At 35.4% G+C, this 8,030-nt stretch overlaps 1 long non-coding RNA gene across 1 annotated transcript; it reads right to left on the bottom strand.

The window, feature by feature from the left end:
• Positions 1–784: 784 nt before the first annotated feature.
• LOC145051263 (uncharacterized) lies at positions 785–2,272 on the bottom strand. The gene is made up of 2 exons (XR_013683496.1): positions 1,945–2,272; positions 785–1,443 (listed from the first exon to the last, which is right to left on the bottom strand). It is a non-coding gene; the product is annotated as an uncharacterized LOC145051263 (long non-coding RNA).
• Positions 2,273–8,030: the final 5,758 nt, after the last annotated feature.

Genomic DNA, 8,030 nt, shown 5'->3' with positions numbered 1-8,030 from the left:
GGAGGAAAAGTTGTCCCTAAAGCTAGAATGCAATTAACAATGCACTTTGTTGATCTTAAGGTACCACAATGCGGTAAGTTGATCGCCACCGCGCGATGATGACTGTTCAGACGAGACTCTTCGTCATAAGAGGTAGGCAATCTACTTTGCATAACAACATGATGGCCAAAATAGGTTGTTATGGGAGAAAGGCATCACGACTTGGCAAGAGGCTAATCAGGGCTAAAGGCCGGACACTGCAACGCGGTGACAACATGGCCACAACTAGGTTTCAAGGAATTAAAGATGGGTTCGAACATGCTAGAGCCTCATTTTCTCAACAAAAACACCCCAAATGATAGAAATAAAGGGATAGATGAGATGAAGAAAGAGAAAAAAGTAAATGAGATGAGAAATGAGAAGAAGTAAACAGTAGATGAGATAAATGTGATGAGAAGAGAAATAATAGTAGTGTATGTTGTGAAAGAAAGAGATTAGATTGCAGAATAAGAGAAAGAAGATAAAAAAAGCAAAGAAATAGTAGATGAAACATGAAAACATACTAGAATATAAATAACTAGACTTGTTTTCTGATGTAGTAGATATGTTTCATGTTTTGAAGGTACAAGTAGTAGCCGTTGTACGTGAGAAGACTAGAACATAAGGACCTAGATTAAGAGTAATTTATTATGTGTATTTTCCTTGTTGCTTATTTATTAGATCGTTTTTTTATCTTAAACCCGTGATTAAATCATGAGATTTAAAGTGTTTTAAATTTTATAGAATTTCACATTATAGATAAAACTTTGTTAATGAGTACTATATTTATTTCTAGAAATGATAGATTATGTTATAAAACAAAAGTTTCTAAACATAATCTCAAACATCCTTTGACATTTTTTTGTTAGTTATACATCAATACAAAAGTCATAGAATACTAACAAGCTACCATTAGTTGAATTTTTTTTTGAAAAACCTATTCATCGTCCTTACAAAACAACTATTCACCCCCTCCCCTCATCTCCCATCCTATGAACATTAGTGTAATTACTATGTTTCGGTCATTGCAAAAAGTTGTTCATAAAAATGCCATCAAGGAAGTCACGAGCTATGCAAGAATGAGGATTCCACGGGGGAGATTGTCGATTGCCATAGGGGACTGAGAAGTTATACTAAGAAAATACATTGAGGAACCCATCACCTACCTTAGTGATGAGGACAGGACATGCGATCAGCACCGAGTAGGGGTTATATTTCTTTTCCCACAGATGTTAAACTTTGAGTAACCGATCAATAGAGCACACTTTCAGAAGTCCATTGAAAATGTTTTACAAACTGAGCTTTTGGCCATCATGTCGGGCCGACGATTAAATTGGAAGGTTGGTCTGAAGTAGCTACCATGATGTAGGTTGGCATAGCAACGGGGCTATTGGGATGTTAGTCTGCAGTCTGAAATACTTGCATCTGAATAGACCAACAAAATCAAGTTTAATCGTTAGTATTTTTCTTGAGATCATAAAGTGATTCAAATTTTATGTCAATATTTTTTCCAAAATGTTTTGCGAGGTGCTAGAGGTGCACTACTCTTCTCCCCCCTTTAATAGCATGTATGATAAATTCTCACATCCAAACACATATGGGTCCATTCCTCTTTCGGGCATCCAATTCAGAAGATGAAGAAGATTTATGTAGGAATTGAAATGCAGAAATACGGTGAGGAAATTGAATGAAAGAAATCATGTAGAGGAGTGGCTAGTATGCTTAATAAGAGAATGATCTTCCACTGACACAAAGTGGAGAAATTAAATAAAAAGTTCTGAAGAAAGTAAACCCTTAGATCTTTACAAACTCAAACCCTGAAACCCATATGATTAACCTAATTACTGATTTTGTTAAACCCCCATTAACAATTACATCTAGTCGACCTAATCAAATAATCAATAACATGACCAAATCTAATCATACCTTCGAACATGTTGTTGTAGAAGAATTAAGAGCAGATGAATCAATCTAAACCCATATATGATAGCAAAACATATGAATTCCTAAAATATGGTCACCGACGTATCCCATCTCCTATTGTGGCTTTGTCTAAGGTGGTCACCGGCGTTGGAGGCGACAAAAATGATGAGGCTCCGATGATGAGTGGGCGATGAAGACAAATACCGGTGAGCAAAAGAAGTTAATGGGGGCGATGACACTGGGTGAGCGATGAGGGAGAAGGGAAGACGCATGATGAAGTGAGAGAGATACTTTGTATTAGCTTTACCTTTTAAAACTTTGTCGTAATCATTTTGCTGTATTTCAAAAAATTTCGCTGAGATTATCGATTATACAGGGAGGCGCGTTTTTCATTGTCTCTTTAAAAATTTAGACGTAAAAGCGGGGAAAATAGGTGGGAACCAAAAAATATATAGTGTCACAAAAAATATTTGCCACTAAAGCACATATTATGGTGACACAAACACATTTTTCCACTAAAAACCTGTTTCAGTAAATGTAATTTTATTTGTAGTTTGATGTTATAGATGATTTCTACCATATACGCAAACGATTTGTATTTATGAATAGCTTTTCTTCATATCTAACAATTTATTGTTAAAACTAGTTCTACTTGTTGTTACAACATACTATTATTTTTGATCTACTTCAAGTTCCATGTGACTCCCACGGGCTTTGTCATTAGAAGCTTGCTTTCTGACAATTCAGCTTCCAGAGGAATAAGAGAACTTATTATGTGTGGGTTTGTATTAATAAATCTAAGCAACCATTTAGAATATTCTATAAATATATATTTAGTAGATTTTAAGTTTAAAATCATTACTCTAACGTAGGCTTAAGACCTTAAAACATTAAGTAAGATAAAAATGGCCATTTCCCTACTAAATCTTATAAAGTATTTTATCTACTTATTAGTTGGTGTGTATTCAAAATACAAGTGATAGTGATTAAGGTATAATATAAAAATAATAAAGAAAGATAATTTCCACCGAATTAAAAGTAAACCATATCCAATAAGGTTTAATTCATCATTTTTATCACTAAGGCTTTAGATTGTTCTACTGATCTGTATCTCAACTTTATTTTTCAATAACTTAAGCAAAAGTTTCACAATTATCTTTTAACATGTAAAACATAATTATGGCGACTACAGTTAATAAATCTGATGAGGTATGTTGTACTAAATCTAGATATGCATTAGAAAAGAATTCATACATCACAGTGTATAGTTCCTTAATTGTTTTCTCTACAATTTAGTTAACATATTATTAGGAATCTTTTATATATAAATAAGATTCATATTTGTCAAATAAAGTATGTTATTTTCCTTTAAAAATTCATTTCTTGAAGTTGAAATATATGTATGTTATTTATATAATAAAGATAACAATATCATAGATTAGTTTAATTCAAATCATGTTTGAGTAAAAAGTGCTTGCTTACAAAACTTATTTATTTAGAAAACATTGATATTACTTTATAATTATATTAAGAGATCTAATTCTCAAAAGAAAAAATAATGATGTAAGAATATGAAGGCGATCGTTATGAAAAAACGATTAAGTTAATAATCAATTATTTAATCAATTAAATAAGACATATATTTAGACAAAAGGAATTAAAAACGACTATGTGTAAGCCATTTATAAATATTAAGTTAACATTAACTATCAAGTTCTTAAATGTTAAATCATAAGTAAAAGTTCTATCTAGTAGATACCTGAATGACTGGTCTGGCCTGTTCTTTTCATATAAATGGGATAATTTCTTTTTTGGATTGGGTGTTTAAGCCCATAACTATAATTGATATAAACTTGAATTGATAGTAGTACAGTCCTTTTGGTTGCCCTCAAACCTAGTAATTGAATAGGATAACTTTTAGAGAGAGAGAGACTGATTTATCAATTTATTATATGGTTAATAAATTAATTAGAAATCAAAAAAAATAATTTGTTAACATATTATGAGAATAATATATTAATTTGAAATAGTAATATTTAATTAAGAATTAATCAGAAATTAACTAGAATTAATTTTAGGATTAATTGGATTAATTAAAAGTACATGGGTTAAAGTGTAATTTTCAGTAGTTGAGCAAGAGGCATTTTATATCTTTCCTGAAACCGTGGACGCTTTTGAGGAGGTCTAGAAGTTCTAGAATTATCCATAGAAGATAATTAAGAAGCAAGATAATTACCGAAAGGAAATAATATTATTTTATTCCTTTTAGGGTTATCTAGGGTTTCCTTGTTACACTATAAGAAGGACCCTTGGGATAAAAATTTCGGCCATGACTTGTAAGGGATAGTTAGGCCAAAATTTTCACCTCTCTCTCTCTCTCTCTCTCTTCAAGTTCCTTGGTTGCTAGAGTTTGGGTATGAACAATTAGAGGCACAACACTTGTGGTGCTTTCTTCCAAGAGTTATTCAAGAATGTTTTTGTCACAACCCCTAACCAGAACGTCGGAAATGTTTGGGGCGGAGGACGTCATGTACAGTATCACAACAATTGTATAATAGTAATCACAACAACAACCATTGTATTAATAGTATAATGTTTACATTGTATTTGAATCATATATAACTGACTCCAAAAGTAAATAACAAGTGAATACTTGAAGCTACTATGCTCCATCTTCTAGAAACTGGTGCGTATACCTTTCTACTAGTGTCCTGAGAATACAAGTAGTTTTCAAAGTGTCAACATTAAAGTTGGTGAGTTCATAAGCGTTTGTTTTAGAAAACAGGTTCTTTGTTCTTTGTAAAACATGATGTGTTTCCCCAGAAAATCCTATATTTTTTTATGTGATGAATGATAAGTAAAATGATTCGTACAAGTTCCTTCTACGAGTACTTAGTGTATACAAGTCATATACAATCTAGATCGAAAAAGCAATCGATTGTGTGGTTCTGCCCCAAGCCCATAACCAAACAAGAAACATGAAATGAGGCGGAGGCCACACAGCCCACTGGTTGTCGGATCTTCATGTATATAACCCTGACGTATTCACTAGGTACTTACAGAGTTAACTGTATTAGTCCTTTGAAATCTGTTGAAAGTGTTCCTTAAGAAAATCCTATATTTTCTTAATATGAATAATGATAATACCAGTTCCTTCTATGACCACTTAGTTTATACTAGTTATATATAAACCAAAATCGAATGGACAGTTGATTGTATTGATCTGACCTAAGCCCACAACCAAACAAGGAACAACAAATGAGGCGGAAACCACACATTCCACTGCCTATCGGATATTCTTCATACATATCCTTGCTGTATAAACTAAGGAATTATAGAATTAACAATGATTGTTTGTTAGTTGAATGGTAATCGTTTGATTGTAAAACACTGAGGTTTGTCCTGGAAAATCCTATAGCTTCCATAACAGTGAGTTGTTGTCTTAAATGTTCCAAAACTGAAAAGTACAAGTATATTCCCATACTTAAGTTGTAAAGTGTAGCTTTATTATTAAATAATTCTAGCCTAAAACATGTTTGTTCTGTAAACCGGGAGTGACGTTAATTCCCTCCTGTGATTGCTTTATATATACGAGTTCTAGAAATTTAGATCGAACATACAGTCGATTGGGTGATTCTGCCCTAAGCCCACTACCAAACAAGGAACAATAAATGAGGCGGAAGTCACACATCCCACTGCATGTCGGATGTTAATTTTATATTACCCTTGTGTATATACCAAGTAATCACATAGTTATTAACCCTAAAGACTGTTTGTTAAGTATATTATTACATGAACGAGTCGTTGTTTTAACCCTGTGAGTTCTTATAACCATGCTGATGGACGATAAACACTATGACGTACTTCGGACGTTGTAATCGTTAATAACATTTGTCATCCAGGACGACTGTAGCTAATAGTCAGGGTGCGGGATTGTCAGTCCTGTATAGATCTATACACAAACTCAAGCTCTCCCTCCAGGAGACTCTGGATCGTAAAGAGTTGACTTCCTAAAAGACGTGTCTCGCAATTTGGTTCTCTCAACGAATTCATGAATAATACAACGAAAACCCTTTTTGGTAATAACATGTATCTTTGTAAAAGTAGTACATTAGCTCCATAGTTTATAAGTTTGTTTCCGTGTTAAAGTATGTGCTTGAAAAGTTTGTGTCTTAACGTGTTTTTTAAAATTGTTCATAAGTCTAGTAGTAGCAATGTTTGTCATGTTTAGTAAGTTTTGCGTTCAAATGCATGTTAACGATAAGAAAATATAATAAACAAAATTATATTTTTAAACACAAGATTACTTGTGTTTTACTTGTATCCCCCACCCCCTAAAAACATTAAAAAAAAACTTGGAAAAATATGGGGGTATGAACTCACTTCTAGTGTGCATGCTTGATCGGACTCGAAGTGATTGTGAATACTCCTCGGGATAGAACACGTATTAGTGGTCGTATCTTAAAAATAATTATATATTCGACGTTGCATTTAAATTAATAAGAACATTAATTTAAATAAAGTGTTAATGTAGCACCTGGTTCCTGGTACATCTTCTTTATTTATTAACTCTTTAAATATATGGCACTTTGGCCTTGGACTCGGCGAGTTGAAGGACTAACTCGCCGAGTAGAAGGGGGATGAGGCGCGGGGTTTAGGCTGCGGACTCGGCGAGTCGAGTCCCGGACTCGGTGAGTAGCCGCTGTTTGGACAAAAACCCTAATCCGGGGGTTTGCACCCTATTTAAACGACCTTATGCAGCCTCCTTTCCCCTTTATGCTCCCAAACACTCCTCATAGCAAACCCTAGCCGTTTTGTAAAAGATCTAAGGCTTTTTGAGTGATTCTTGTGAGTTTTGGTTTCAAGGAAGAAGGAAGGACATAGAAGGATCAAGAGGGGGCTGAAGGATTCGAGTTTGGTTCATCATTTGCAGTGTTTGGAAGGTATAAAGTCTGAACCTTGCTCATTCTTTTGTTGGATCCCTCTTTGGGGTGATTTAGGGCTTTTATAAGCCATTTTTGGTGGCCAACCATGTTTGCAAACATGGTTGGGGGTTTGGACTTCTGTATCATGTCATTTTATGAGCCACAAGTCAGATCTAGGTTGCTTTTTGCACCAAGGAAGGTCCCATGCAACAAAAGAACCATTTTAGAGCCTTTTAAGCTCTAATGTCCCATGCATGCACGTCAAGTTGGTAACTTTATGTGCTAGATCGAGTTTGGGGGCCTGGATCTATCATTTGGTTGAGTGTTGTACATCTGAAATCGGAGTTCTTAGTGAAGGATGTGACCAACTCAGCGAGTCCATTCCTAGACTCGGCGAGTCCAAGGGTTTTGGTCCCATATCAGTAAAGGTCATAAAGGCCAGTTGAGTGTGGAAGGGTTTTAGAGAGTCCCGGGGAGTGACCCCACATTCTGTACTAAATAAAGTGTTCTGGGAGTTCATGATGCTCGACGGGTGTATGAGCGGACTCGGCGAATCCAAGACAATCTTCATAGTACTCGACGAGTTGTTCATAGAACTCGACGAGTCGAGTCAGAACATGACTATCACATGATGATGAACTCGATGAGTTGTTCATACAACTCGGCGAGTCGGACGTGGATTCAGTCGGTGTTCAGTTAGAAGGAAAACTCGACGAATAGAGACGGGTATGTGGTCTGATGGAAGGACAGGGACTCGGCGAGTCAGGTCAACTGGAAGTTGACTTTGACTTTGACTTGGTCAAGGGGTAAAATGGTCATTTCACCCAAAGGGTGGATGTCAGTTCCTGACTAAGTGTTTTGTGGGAATTATAGTCGGAGGAGTTCCGAGGCAGCAGCGGCAATAATCAGAGGATTCCCGTTCAGTTTAGCAGCTACGAGGTGAGTTACCTTCCAGTAGGGGTGGGTCTAAGGGCACAATGCCGACCCACCATTGAGGAGTAATTAGAAGATAATTGTCTTTGTGATAATTTATCTTAGCCTGGTATGCGTTTGGTATGTGTATGATATGTTGCATGATAGGGATAGTTTCCCCGATAGTGGTCCTTAGGACCAAGGGGTAGGTCAGTACCCGGATATGCCTGACTGTGTGTTTATATTTTGCTA

The sequence above is a fragment of the Lactuca serriola genome, chromosome 5 (genome assembly GCF_051521515.1).
Source record: "Lactuca serriola cultivar US96UC23 chromosome 5, Lser_US96UC23_V15, whole genome shotgun sequence".
Taxonomy (NCBI): Eukaryota; Viridiplantae; Streptophyta; class Magnoliopsida; order Asterales; family Asteraceae; genus Lactuca; species Lactuca serriola.
This window is presented reverse-complemented; position numbering and strand designations above follow the sequence as displayed.